The following is a 13,515-nucleotide window of genomic DNA, read 5'->3' as shown; positions in this document are numbered from 1 at the left end:
CATAAAGGCAAATTTTCCCAGGGAAGCGGAGGTCGGTTGTGTTTATGTAAGGGGAGTTATGTCGGATCAGGTATTCATCATCATCACGTCCCCTTTCAGGTTTTACCAGGGCGGGATTGAAGGTGAGTGGAGAACCACCTTGGATCTACTGGGTAGATAGTTAAAGTAGTTAAAAAGAAATTAAGATCTGTTTTAACCCTCAATCCTAGATTTCAAAGTCAGGGCACTTATCTCCTGACCTTTCAGCAACTCACCAGAGTCACTGAGGTGAGTGCACAACTTTCTCAGTGAAACTGGAAGGCTGGAAAGGCTTTGATCAGCTCCGACCATGGCTAGGTGAGAGGCTAATGCTCAAAGCACTTTGTTAGCGATAATTCTATTACTGCTTGACAGGTGATTGCCAACTGCTTGGAAGGTAGCTCACCTGTCTAGCATTTGACTCACCTTCAGCTGCACATCCCTGCTGTCAGCCATCACCATGGCATGGGAGCAGCTTGTGCAGCTTCACCTTTCACCTCTGATGAGGGACAAGACACACCACTGCCAAAAATGCCAGGAGCAACATCAACAGCAACACTAGCTGCCTTCTCCTCATCTGCATGCCACTCCATAGGGCTGAGGAGATGGACTCCTTCCAGCGGGAAAGAGGCAGGCCCCTCAACACAGGATCTACAGACAGAGGATCAGCTCTCTTGACATGTCTGAGCACCAGTGCCTCATGAAACTTAGGCTCTCATAGGCCACTGCCGACATCTGCGGCCTGCTGGAACTTGACTCCTTTCCAAGTAGGCCAGGTTGGTATGGGCTGCCAGTGGTTGCTAAGGTGCCTGTCACTCAAGGGCTACCACCCACTTTCCCCCCTCCAGGTCTCTGCCTCTTGCTAAGTTGTGTGCCCTCTTCTTCTGCAAGGACAGAAAGCAGAGGCATCTGAGTGTCCGTAATGGATTGTGTGGAGAGGGGTGTAGGGCAACATCTGTGAAGGGTGAATTAGGCATGGGTGTGAGAGGACAATAGGCTGAGGGTGACATCACTGAATCACAGAATCAAAGAATTTTGACGGCACAGAAGGAGGCCATTTTCCACATACCCCTGCACATTGTTTCTATTCAAATAATCATCTAATGCCCTCTTGAATGCCTTGATTGAACCAGCCTCCACCACACTTCCAGGTATAGTGGAGCTTAGCACATGAGTGTGAGAAACAAGGCTGTAGTGTTTGCAAAAATGGAGAGTGGATGATCCTTTTTGGTCTCCTCCTGAGGCCCCCATCATTGCGGATGCCAGTATCCAACCAATTTGGTTCACTTCACATGAAATGAAGCATTTTAGTATCCTGCACACCTCAAAGCTATGGGCCCAGACAGCATCCTGGCTGTAGTACCGAAGATTGGTGCACCACAACATATCTCGTCCCTAGTCAAGCTGTTCCAGTACAGCTATCACAATGTGTAATATTGCCCTGGTACACCCTATCCACAAAAGAGAGAATAAATGTAACCCAGCTAATTACCACTCTATCAACATCCTCCCCAAAGATCAGTAAAGCGATGGAAAAAGTCATTAGAGGTGCCACCAAGCAGTATCTACTCAGCAATAACTTGCTCACTGATATTCACTTTTGGTTCCACAAGAACCATTCCACTTCATCACAGCTTTGATTCAGACCACGGACACCAGAGTAGAGTGTCAAAGGTAAAGTGAGAGTGAGAGTATTTGTCTTCTACATCAAGACAACATGGCATGACAAAGATGTTCTAGCAAAACGGAGGCTAGTGAAAGTCAAAGTGAACATCCTATTCAGACTGGAGTCATACCTGATGGCACAACCTAAGACATTTGTAGTTGTCAGAAGCTGGTTACCAGAGTCTCAGGAGACTGCAGATGTTCATCAGGGGTATCCTGCACCCATTCATCTTCAGCTGTTTCATCAATAAGCTTCCATCCATAATAGGGTTAGAAGTGGAACTGTTTGCTGACAATTCTACAGTGCTCAGCTCCTTTTACAATGAAGCAGCCCACACCAGCCGATAGCAGGATCTGAAGAATATCCAGGTTTGAGTTGGCAAGTGATAGGTAATGGCCATCTTAAATAATGAAAGCCCACTCATCATCCATTGACCTTTAATAGAACTACTGTCACTGGGTTCCCTATCATTAACATCTTGGGGATGAGGAACTTAACTGGACTCACCATATAGCACCAGGGTCGAGTCTGGTCACTCTGCAATTGCTGTCTAACCACCATCTATATGACTCAACTAGGCTGTGATGGAATATTCATCATTTTCCTAGATTGGTGCAGGTGCAACAACATCAAGAAGTTTGACACCATCCAGCAAAGAGCAGTATGCTTGATCCATGTCACTGTCAATGGCTGTATGAACACTACAGTTGTACCAAGGTGTAATATATACAATCTACAAGTAGCACAGCAGCAACTCACTAAGCCTTCTTTGATGGTGTTTTTCTCCCCTGCAACTTCTACTACTCAGAAGGACAAGTGTAGTGATGTTATGGTAACATCATCACATCAAAGTTCCCCTCCATGACACCACCATGACTTGGAAATTTGTTGCTTTTTCTGCATCTTCGCTGGCCCAGAGCTTCAAGGAGAACTTCTCACCTTCTCAGGTCAACTATGATGGGCAATGAATGTGGCCTTGCCACTGTTACCCATATCTCAAGAACAAACTTTTTAAAAAAAGCACAACTCTCCTCACTTCCTCCCCACTTCATAATGAGACTCCAACCCATCCAGCCTTGCCCTTGCCTCTAGTTAACAAAGACATTAACCTCCTTGATGGTCTTCTTACTTCCAGTACTGCTGGCAACTTCTATCTGATGTTGTTGTTTTGCTCTGGCAGAGGATTCTGTTTTGTGGGTGGGAATTCCTCATCTATTACAACACCAGGAATTCCCATGGACAACTTACAGCATAGTGTCCTTTTCTGGAACATGGCATCAACATCAAGTAACCAATACAAGAAGACATGCAGTAGAAAGATTAATGAATGGAGCATAGGCCAGATTACGATAGTGCTGATTTTCTGCTTGGGGATAAAACCATAAATATTTCCATATTATGCATAAACCCACTTACATTCCTGCTGCACCATTGTAATGTTCTATATATATTATGTATGTATATTGCAAGTAAAGTGTACTGCATTGAGTTGGCAGGACACTCTTTGAGAGCCAAAATACTTGGCAGGAAGCAGATAGTGATAATAGGTAGATCTGTTTAGTTAAGTGGATCAGGAATGTGTAGTATTTATTTGTCACAGGATTCCAAGGTCATTGGTGAGGTCACACCTGGAGTACTGTATGCAGTTTTGGCCGCTGACCTAAGGAAGGATATACTTTCCCTAGAGAAAATGCAACAAAGGCTCACTAGGCTGGTTCCTGGGATTGGGGGTTGTCCTATGAGGTGAGATTGAATAAACTAGGCCTTCATTTCCTTGGGTTTAGAAGAATGAGAGGTGATCAAACTGAAATATATAAAATCTTTAAGGGACTTGAGAGAGTAGATGCTAACAAAATGTTTCATCTAGATGAGGATTCTAGAACATGGAGTCAGTCTCAGATTAAGGGGTTTGGCCATTTAGGACTGAAATGAGGAGAAATTTCTTCATTCAAAGGGTTGTGAATCTTTAGAATTCTCCACAGCAGAGAGCAGTGGATGCCCAGTCGTTGAGTATATTCCTAACAAAGGTTGATCATTTTTTGAGTGCTAAAGGAATTCAGGGATACGGGGACGAAAGTGGAGCTGAGGTAGAAGATCAGTCATGATCAAAGGGCCGAATGGCCTACTCATTCTTCTATTTCATATATTGTGCTCTTGTGTAATTTTTTTTCCACCTACAATTATTGTTTGTTGACTCTTTTCTATCTCACTGTAGTGAAGTAGCCTTTGGTCTGGTTTTTGCTCATAACCCCTATTTAATAGCAGGGCTGAAATCAAGAACCTGCCTTATGGATTGTCATGGACTCCATTAGGGTTAGAACATCAATGTGGCAGGAGCATTACTAAAATGTTATTTCTTTGTATTTTATCCAGTAATGATGAGTTAGACCAGCCTAAATATTTCATCCTAGAAATAATGCTTGGACTCTGCTTTTCACCTCTTAACATGAAGCATCCTAGAAACACCATTGGTCCTCTATGTAAAATTCTCGGTTCAATACGTGATGAATGAAAAATGATTACTAAATTTAAATATGTTACTACATGGTAGATAATTTTTGCAATAAGTCATAAGTGTGAGGCTATTTGCAAAAAGCGAATTAGCTTTCCTTTTACTGCATCCTCACCCCAAAGAACATTTCCACTTATGAATCGTTGGAGGCCTGTTATACTAACCTTAGACTTGCATACAATACCATAAAATTTACAGACAGAAATAGAGCATGCTTTATCCAAGTGGATGTTTATGTTTCACAAGAGTCTCCTACCACACACTTCATCTCACCCTATCAGCATATCCTTCTATTCCTTTCTCCTTCACATGTTTATCTAGCTTCTCCTTAAATACATATATACTATTCACCTCCATTACCCCTTGTTGTGACAAGTTACACATTCTCACCACTCTTTAGGTAAATGTCTTGATTTAAAATTCTCATCCTTGCTTTCAAACCTTTCCATGGCCTTGCCTCTTTCTATCTCTGTAATCTCCTCGACCCCACAACCCTCTGAGATATCTGCACTCCTCTGCTTCTGGTCTCTTGTGTATTCACAATTATAATTAGTCCACCCATTGGTGGCTGTGTTTACTTAGACTCCAAGCTCTGGAATTCCCTCCTTACACCTCTCTGCCTCCATATCTCATTTTCCTCCTTAAAAACACTTCTTAAAACCTACCCCTTTGACCAAACTTTTGGTCACCTGACCTAATATCTCCTTATGTGGCTTGGTGGCATAATTTGTTTTATAATGCTCTTGTGAAGCACCTTGCTTCTCCATGGAACACCATTTTGACATGGTGGAGAGGCTTGCGCACTCCGACAATCCCTTGAGTGAGGCCATAGGGAGCTCCTTGCTCCTGATAGGGCCAACCATGGTGGCAAGGATGGAGGAAGGTGCTAGACAAAGCGTGGTCCAAAAAAAATACCCCTCAACATCAGACCAGGTGAAGGAAGACTCTCATCGGCTGCAAAGGTAGAAGAAGGTTGCAGTGGCAAGGTTGTGCTGGTTATCATGGCTCAACACACCAACAACATTTGATCACCAACACATCAAGGTCGCGTGTATAATGACGCCGCCCCAAGGTCCCCGCTTTAAACAAAGAAATGCGCAGGCTTCTACCAGGGTCCATTTGTCAAGTCTTGAGGTGATGGAGAATTGGCGACGGTGGCAGGGCCTTGAACCTGGAAGTCCCTAGTCAAGAATCTGCAGACAGGCAACAGATGCCTGAAGGTATAGGTCAGCGCCTCAAAAGCCACTCACACCATGACTGCTCACAACTATCCAGTCCTCAAGTTGGGGATGTCAAGAAGCTGGATGGGAGTTGGGTCATTAGGGTGGGGGGAGCTGCAGGTAGCTCAACTGGACAATGGAAGGGGAAGCCCAGCATGTGGTACTGCTGAAGCTAACGCTTGGGAATCCAGGAGGATGCGAATGGCAAAGGAGCAAAATGTGTGGGAGGCTTCTTGCACAAGGCTGGCAAAAAGACCCTGGCAAAGATCGATGCCTCACTGTGTATGCATGCTTCTGGGGGACATAGACCCAGCCTGGGTTGTCCCCCTGAATATAGAAGGTGCACACAGGTTTAATGACTAGGAAACACAATGAAAACACATCAGACCTTCTAAAAGTGCAAGTGACCATATATTTACAAAAGTGTATCAACATTGAACAGTGATAGTGAACCCTTGCAACCACATGTGACATCAGAATGTCTTAATTTTTCTTTGCCCATCACTGAGTCAAGGTGCTACCCTGACATCCACAGCAGGGGTGGAGGTAGCCTGCTGACCACTATGTCCTTTTGTCCTTGATGACTTTAGCAGGCACCCTCTGCTTCCTCGAGGCCTGGAGGGCCCTGGCTTACTTTGGGTCTCCTGTTTTGGTGCAGCTTCACCCTCTGTGGTCACAGAGGCCGAAGCTGATGGGGTCAGAGACAAAGGGGAATCCGAAGGGCTGCACACCCTCCGAGAGTCCTGCGCCGCGATCCAGGAGTGTCTTCCTCCCACTCCTCTTCCCTTTAAGTGCCCAAGGGCTCCTCCCTAACTCCTTGAGGGGAAGGGGCACCTGGATGGAGGTCAAGGTGCCCTGTCCCCCTCTCACATAGCCACTGCGAAACCTTGCCCATAGAAACTGTGATGGAGTGCAGATCTTTGCACATCTCCGTCAGAAACTGGGCGTTCTGTTGGACAAGGATCTCCATATTGTCTGCCACCCTCCCCATGGAGACCTCAATGCACGCATGTATTGGCTTCGCTTCATCAGACACCAGGCAGGCAGACTCCTCCACCTCACGTGCTCTTGAGGGCCTCCATTATCTCTGCCTGATGTTCCCCTGCCTCTTGCTGCATCTCAAGCATCTTGTCTAGGACCAGTCCCAGAGGCTCATCATCTGACTCAGACGTTGCAGGGGCCTCTTCCCCAGCAGCCCACCGAGTGCCAATGAGCTTGGCGGTCCCTGCCTCCTCCTGCTGCAGAAACGTGTCCATGGGGTGACCACCAGAATGTGAGACCTTGCCTGAACTAGTTCTCATACTCACCATCTGCGCTGGTGGAGGCAGGTGCAGTCTCGTCGTCACCCTCATCATCTTCGCTCCTCTGTGAGCTGGAACTGGAGGTGGAGTTGGGTTCGGGGCCTGGCCTCACCCTTTTCTTGGTGGCACTTGCAATTGTGCGAGGAGAGAATGGGTAACTGCAGGGGTTGTCTCCAATATGGCGCCACACATGATCCTTTGGTTTCTAGGTAGAGACATTAAGCATTGTTTCTTGCTGGATGGAGGCCGGATGCTTAATTCGCCGTCTCCACATGCCCGGTCACCATCTTCCTTGCCAGCTCAGCTCAGCAGCCCTAGCTTCGTATGGTGTGAGCTGCCGGAGTTGAATCATGCCCTGTCATGTCCTCTCTCTCTCGTGCTTGTTGTGCACCAACTTGTCCTGCACAAGGAGGGAAGATGGCTTGAGAGCATTTGGGATGCAGGTGACATACACAGCTACCAGTCAACAGCAGCAACCTACTAACTACTGTATGCCATGTGAAAGATGCACTACAGCTAATCTACTGGGCCTCTTTGGCAGCACCCTCCAGAATAGTGAGCTCATGCAGATAGAAGGATAAGGCATGTGGAGGCATTGCATATTCTGTGCTTGCTGGTGGCCTCTACACCAGACAACTCCCCCGCTCCCCCCCCCAACCACCACCACTTTCACAACATGAGATCTCTGTGTGGCAGGATCAAGGATCTGCAGGTGCCTCTTTACCTGCAGACTACATGGCTATGAGGCATCAATGCATCATGTTGAGGAGCCCTTTATGCATGGACAGCACAGATGGTAGCCTGGCCACTAAGGCCCATGTCCCAGTTCCCACTCTGTGAGGTGAGTTTGAGCAGTAGAAGGCTCACTCACCCTGGAGGCACAGGTCGTTCATCCTTTTCCTGCACTGCAGGGTTGTCCTCTGGTGTACCGTTTGCACTCGCCACCCTGCTGACTGGCTCCCATGCAGGGTTTGTGAGTCTGGTGGGGCTCCTCCTTCCATCCCTGGGGTAGAGGACGTCCCTCCTGTCCTCCACTGCATTCAGCAGCAATTCCAGGGATGCATCTCTGAATCTTGGTGCTAGTGCCTCCTGGGGTATCTGAGCCATTTCCTGGACTGCAGTTTAGAGTGGGATAAAGCTGCAGCTGTCCAGGCGCTGTTTAAATATGGCACCCGGGTATTATGGTGGGGCGCGCGACTTCCTGCCTGCCCCACTGCTAACAAAGCTGTGAAACCTCTGGCTGCATAATAAATGAGAACCAGCATTGTGTGATTTCCCGTTGGGCTCCGCAGAGGGAAGAGCTCCTGCTTCTCGCCCCCACCACGGAACTTAGGCCCAGCCATATTCTCCTGAATTGACTACTTCCTGTGGCTGAGGAAATCCTCCCAGAGGCCAGCGTGGCTTTGGACCTTTCAGAGGAATCTCTAACACGGTCTTTGTTTTCAGACAAATGGAACCAAAATGTCGAGAACAACACCAGGGACTCTTTATTGAATTCATTTACCTGACCAAAGTATTTGACTCAGTAAATCACAAGGCTCTGTGGATTGTGCTCCAAAGGTTCGGCTGTCCAGGGAACTTGATCACAATCCTGCAATTGCTTCATGATGATATGACGGCAACTGTTTTGAGTGGATGACCTGAAACAGGTGCCTTCAAAATCCAGACAGGGATGGACAAGAAAGGCTGAGCGACTGTCCTTATGCTATTTACAATCTACCTGACAGTGGATATTCACCTCATCAAATATCAACTGCTGGCTGGTGTCAGTATTAAATATCGTCTAGATGGAAAACTCTTTAACCACGGTCACCTCCGTGCCAAAACTAAACTGACCACCATAGGTTTTTTTTAATTCTTTCATGGGACATGGGGTCGCTGGCTAGGCCAATATTTTTATTGTCCATCCCTAATTGTGCTTGAGAAGGTGGTGGTGAGCTGCCTTCTTGAACCGCTGCAGCCCATGTGGTGTAGGTACACCCACAATGCTGTTAGGGAGGGAGTTTCAGGATTTTTACCCAGCAGCAGTGATGGAAAGGTGATATAGCTCCAAGTCAGGATGGTGTGTGGCTTGGAAGTGGTGGTGTTCCCATGCATCTGCTGCCCTTGTCCTTCTAGGTGGTAGAGGTCATGGGTTTGAAAGCTGCTGTCGAAGGAGTCTTGGTGAGTTGTTGCAGGTCCTTACCTAGGAAGGATATACTTGCCACAGAGAGAGCGTAATGAAGGTTAACCAGGTTAATTCCCGGGATTGCGGGATTGACATTTGGGGAGAGATTGAGGGCACTGAGTCTGTATTTCCTAGAATTTCAAAGAATGAGAGGTGACCTCATTTAAACTTACAAAATTCTTACAGGGTGCAACAGGGTGGATGTAGATAAAATGTTTCCCCTGGCTAGTGAGTCTAAAACCTCAGGGGACATAATCTCAGGATAAGGAGTAGGCCATTTACGACTGGGATGAAGAGGAATTTCTTCACTCAGAGGGTGGTGAACATTTGGAATTCTTTACCCCAGAAGGCTGTGGAAGCTTAATCATTGAGCATGTTCAGGACAGAAATCGATAGATTGCTGGAGACTAATGACATCAAGAGATATGGAGATAGTGGGGGAAAGTGTCTTTGAGGTAGATGAACAGCCATGATCTAATTGAATGATGGAGCAGGCTTGATGGGCTGAATGGCCTACTCTTGTTCCTATGTTCCATCTGAATTTCATCAATAGGCAGATGATCCACTCCACCAGCTTATCTCCCCTGTAATGAAGACATAATTTACCCTATAGTGTCTGACTGTGTACAAGATCACAAGCTAGGTACAGATTATATTATTTATGAATGCGTAAGCAGTAGAATAAATGTTTAGAAAAGAACAGAAAAATTGGACTTTGGAGCTTGCAGGACAGGTAGATAAAATAGTTAAGAAGGCATATGGGATGCTTTCCTTAACATAAGAACATAAGAAATAGGAGTATATGGCCCCTTAAGCTGCTCCATCATTCAATACAATCATGGAGATCTTCTACCTCAACCCCACTTCCCTTGATTCCCTGAGAGATCAAAAATCTGTCTATCCCAACCTTGAACAAACGCAATGATGGAATATCCACAACCCTCTGAGATACAGAATTCCAAAGATTCACAACCCTCTGAGTGAAGAAATTTCTCATCTCAGTACTAAATGATTGTCCCCTTATGCTGATACCGTGCCCCTTGTTCTAGATTCCCCAGCCAGGGGAGCTAACCTTCTGGTGTCTATCCTGTCAAGTGTCTTCAGAATTTTATATCTTTCAATCAGATCAGTTTTCATTCTTCCAAACTCCAGAGAGTATAGATCCAATTTACTCAGCCTCTCATCATAGGTCAACACTCTCATCCCAGGAATTAATCGTGTGAACCTTCGCAGTACTGCCTCCAAGGCATATATATCCTTCCTTAGGTATAGAGATCTAAACTATGCACAGCATTCCAGGTGTGGTCTCACTGAAGCCCTGTACAATTGCAGTAATACTTCTCATCCAAGTGAAGCTAAATTATCTCATGCCACTTTTTGAGTAACGTGAGGAAGCTCTCTTCATTTTTTGGCCAAAATTCCTCCCCCAGTGTAACCATTGTAACCAGAAGAAATAATAAAATGATCTAGTTGGCTCCTTGTTGGACATTGCTATACTTAAATTGTTTGCTATGTTTTCATATATACAATGGAAGCCTTCCGTCTTGTAAGATAATAACTTGTACCCTGGTGGTCAACTCTGTGTTAAGCATCACCTGGTGTGGCTCAGGAACCCCACTGTGGCAATGGCAATCTCTGCTGCATTTGCTGCAGAGAAAAATGTGGACTGAGAAGCTGCATGATTCACTGGCCTCTGTTTTCTCTGGGTTTTTTCTCAGCCAGCTGAGCTTTCTTTTCTGCTTGCCTCTTCAGATACCCTTCCAAACACTCAGCCTCCAGAAATCACAGCACTCACTGACTGTCTCCCAGTTGTCAGCATCAATGTCCACCATCTTCATAGCTCAATTGTAGGTGTCCTTGTAGCGGAGGACTGGATGGCCAAGAAGTCATGACTCAGTGGCCTGTTCACCATCCAGAAGGTCTTTGGGTATATACGGCTGTCATCCATCCGGTGAATGTGATCGAGCCAGTCCAGACATCATTGGCTTAGTAATGAGTCCATGCTTCTGAAATTAGTAAACTGCAGGACTTCTGAGTTGCTGACCTTGTCCTACCAAGGGATGCTAAGGATATGTCTGAGACAGCGAAGGTGGAAATTGTTTAGCCTTTTCTCCTGCCTACCATATGTTGTCCAAGTCTCACCACTGTCGAAGAGTGTGCTGAGGACACAAGCTGAGTAGACCCACAGTTTGATGATCTCAGTCAGGTTGCTGTTGTCCCATACTCTCTTACTCAGCTTGGACTTAACAACGACAGCTTTTGTGATGTGTGTATTGATTTCAGCATCCAGTGACAGATTGCTGGTGATTGTGGAGAACAGATTTGTGAAGCTATCAACAACCTCTGCGGTCACATTGTCAAAGCTGATAGATGGTGGTATGACAACATCCTAGACCATGACTTCTGTCTTCCTGAGGCTGATGGTCAAACCAAACTGTTTACAGGAGTGAAAGAGTCTGTCCTATTGCCACTGCAGGTGTTCCTCAGTATGGAATTTTTTTTATTATTCATTTACAGGATGTGGGCTTCGGTGGCTGGGCCAGCATTAATTGCCACCCCTAATTGCTCTTCAGAAGATAGTGGCAAGTTGCCTTCTTTAATGGCTACAGTCCCTATGGTGTAGGTATAGCCACAGTGCTGTTAGGAAGGGAGTTCCAGGATTTTGACACAGTGACGGTGAAGGAACAGTGATATTTTTCCAAGTCAGGATGGTGAGTGGCTTAGAGGGGAACTTCCAGGTTGTGGTGTTCCCATGTATCTGCTGCCCTTGTCCTTCTAGATGGTAGTGGTCATGGCTTTGGAAGGTGCTGTCTAAGGAGCCTTGGTGAGTTTCTTGAAGTGCATTTGTAGATGGTACACACTGCTGCCATTGTTCATTGGTGGTGGAGGGGATGGATGTTTGTGGAAGGGGTGCCAGTCAAGTGGGCTGCTTTATCCTGGATGGTGTCAAGCTTCATGAGTGTAGTTGGAGTTGCACTCACCCAGGCAAGTGGAACGTATTCCATCACACACCTGACTTATATCTCATAGATGGTGGACAGGCTTAGAGGAGTCAGGAGGTGACTTACTCACCATAGGATCCCTAGCCTCTGACCTGCTCTATTTATATGGCTAGTCCAGTTCAGTTTCTGGTCAATGGTAACCCCCAGGATGTTGATAGTGTGGAATTCAGCAATATTAATGCCGTTGAATGTCAAGGGGAGAGGGTTAGACTATCTCTTGTTGGAGATGGTCATTGCCTGGCACTTGTGTGGCGCTAATGTTACTTGTCAATTGTCAGCCCAAGCCTGGATATTGTCCAGGGCTTGCTGCATTAGGCCTGGACTGCTTCAGTATCTGAGGAATTGTGAATGGTACTGAACATTGTGCAATCATCAGCAAACATCCTCAGTTCTGACCTTATGACGGAAGGAAGGTCATTCATGAAGCAGCTGAAAATGTTTGGGCCTAGGACACCACCCTGAGGAACTCCTGCAGTGATGTCCTGGAACTGAGATGATTGACCTCCAACAACTAAAACCATCTTCCTTTGTGCTAGGTATGGCTCCAACCGTTTTGGTTGGAATCATACCTAGAACAAAGAAAGATGGAGAGTTTTCACCTGATTCCCATTGACTCCAATCTTGAGACCACACTAAGTCAAATGCTGCCTTGATGTCAAGGGTAGTCACTCTCACCTCATCTTGGGAGTTCAGCTCTTTTGTCCATTTTTGAAGGTCAGGAGCGGAGTGGCCCTGGTGGAACCCAAACTGGGCTTCAATGAGCAGGTTATTGTTAAGCAAGTGCCGCTTGATAGCACTGCTGATGATACCTTCCATCATTTTACTGGTGATCGAGAGTAGATTGATGGGGTGGTAATTGGCCAGGTTGGATTTGTCCTGCTCTTTGTGCACAGATCATACCTGGGCAATTTTCCAAATTGCCAGATAGATGCCAGTATTGTAGCTGTACTGGAACAGCTTGGCCAGGGACGCAGCAAATTCTCGAGCACAAGTCTTCAGTACTATTGCTGGAATATTGTCAGGGCTTTGCAGTATCCAGTGCCTTCAGCCATTTCTTGATTTCATAATTAGTGAATCGAATAGGCTTAAGACTGTCATCTGTGATGCTGGGGACCTCCAGAGCAGGCCGAGATGGATCATCATTGGGCATTTCTGGCTGTAGATTGTTGCGAATGCTTCAGCCTTATCTTTTGCATAGATGTACTGGGCTCCTCCATCATTGAGGGTGCGGGTATTTGTTGAGCCTCCTTCTCCTATGAGTTGTTTAATTGTCCACCGCCATTCATGATTGGATGTGGCAGAATTTAGATCAGATCCATTGGTTGTGGAATTGTTTAGCTCTATCTATCACTTGCTGCTTATGCTGGTTGGCATACAAGTAGTTCTGTTTAGTTGCTTCACCAGGTTTGACACTTTATTTTTAGGTATGCCTGGTGCTGCTCCTGGCATGCCATCCTGCACTCTTCATTGAACCAGAGTTGATCCCCTGGCTTGGTGGTAATGGGAGATATGCTAGGCAATGAGGTTACAGATTATGGGTGAGTACAATTCTGCTGCTACTGATGGCTCACAGTGCCTCATCGATGCCCAGTCTTGAGTTGCTTAATCTGTTCAAAATCTATCCCATTT

The sequence above is a fragment of the Cetorhinus maximus genome, chromosome 4 (assembly GCF_964194155.1).
Source record: "Cetorhinus maximus chromosome 4, sCetMax3.hap1.1, whole genome shotgun sequence".
NCBI classification, from domain to species: Eukaryota; Metazoa; Chordata; class Chondrichthyes; order Lamniformes; family Cetorhinidae; genus Cetorhinus; species Cetorhinus maximus.
Note: the sequence above shows the minus strand (reverse complement) of the source record.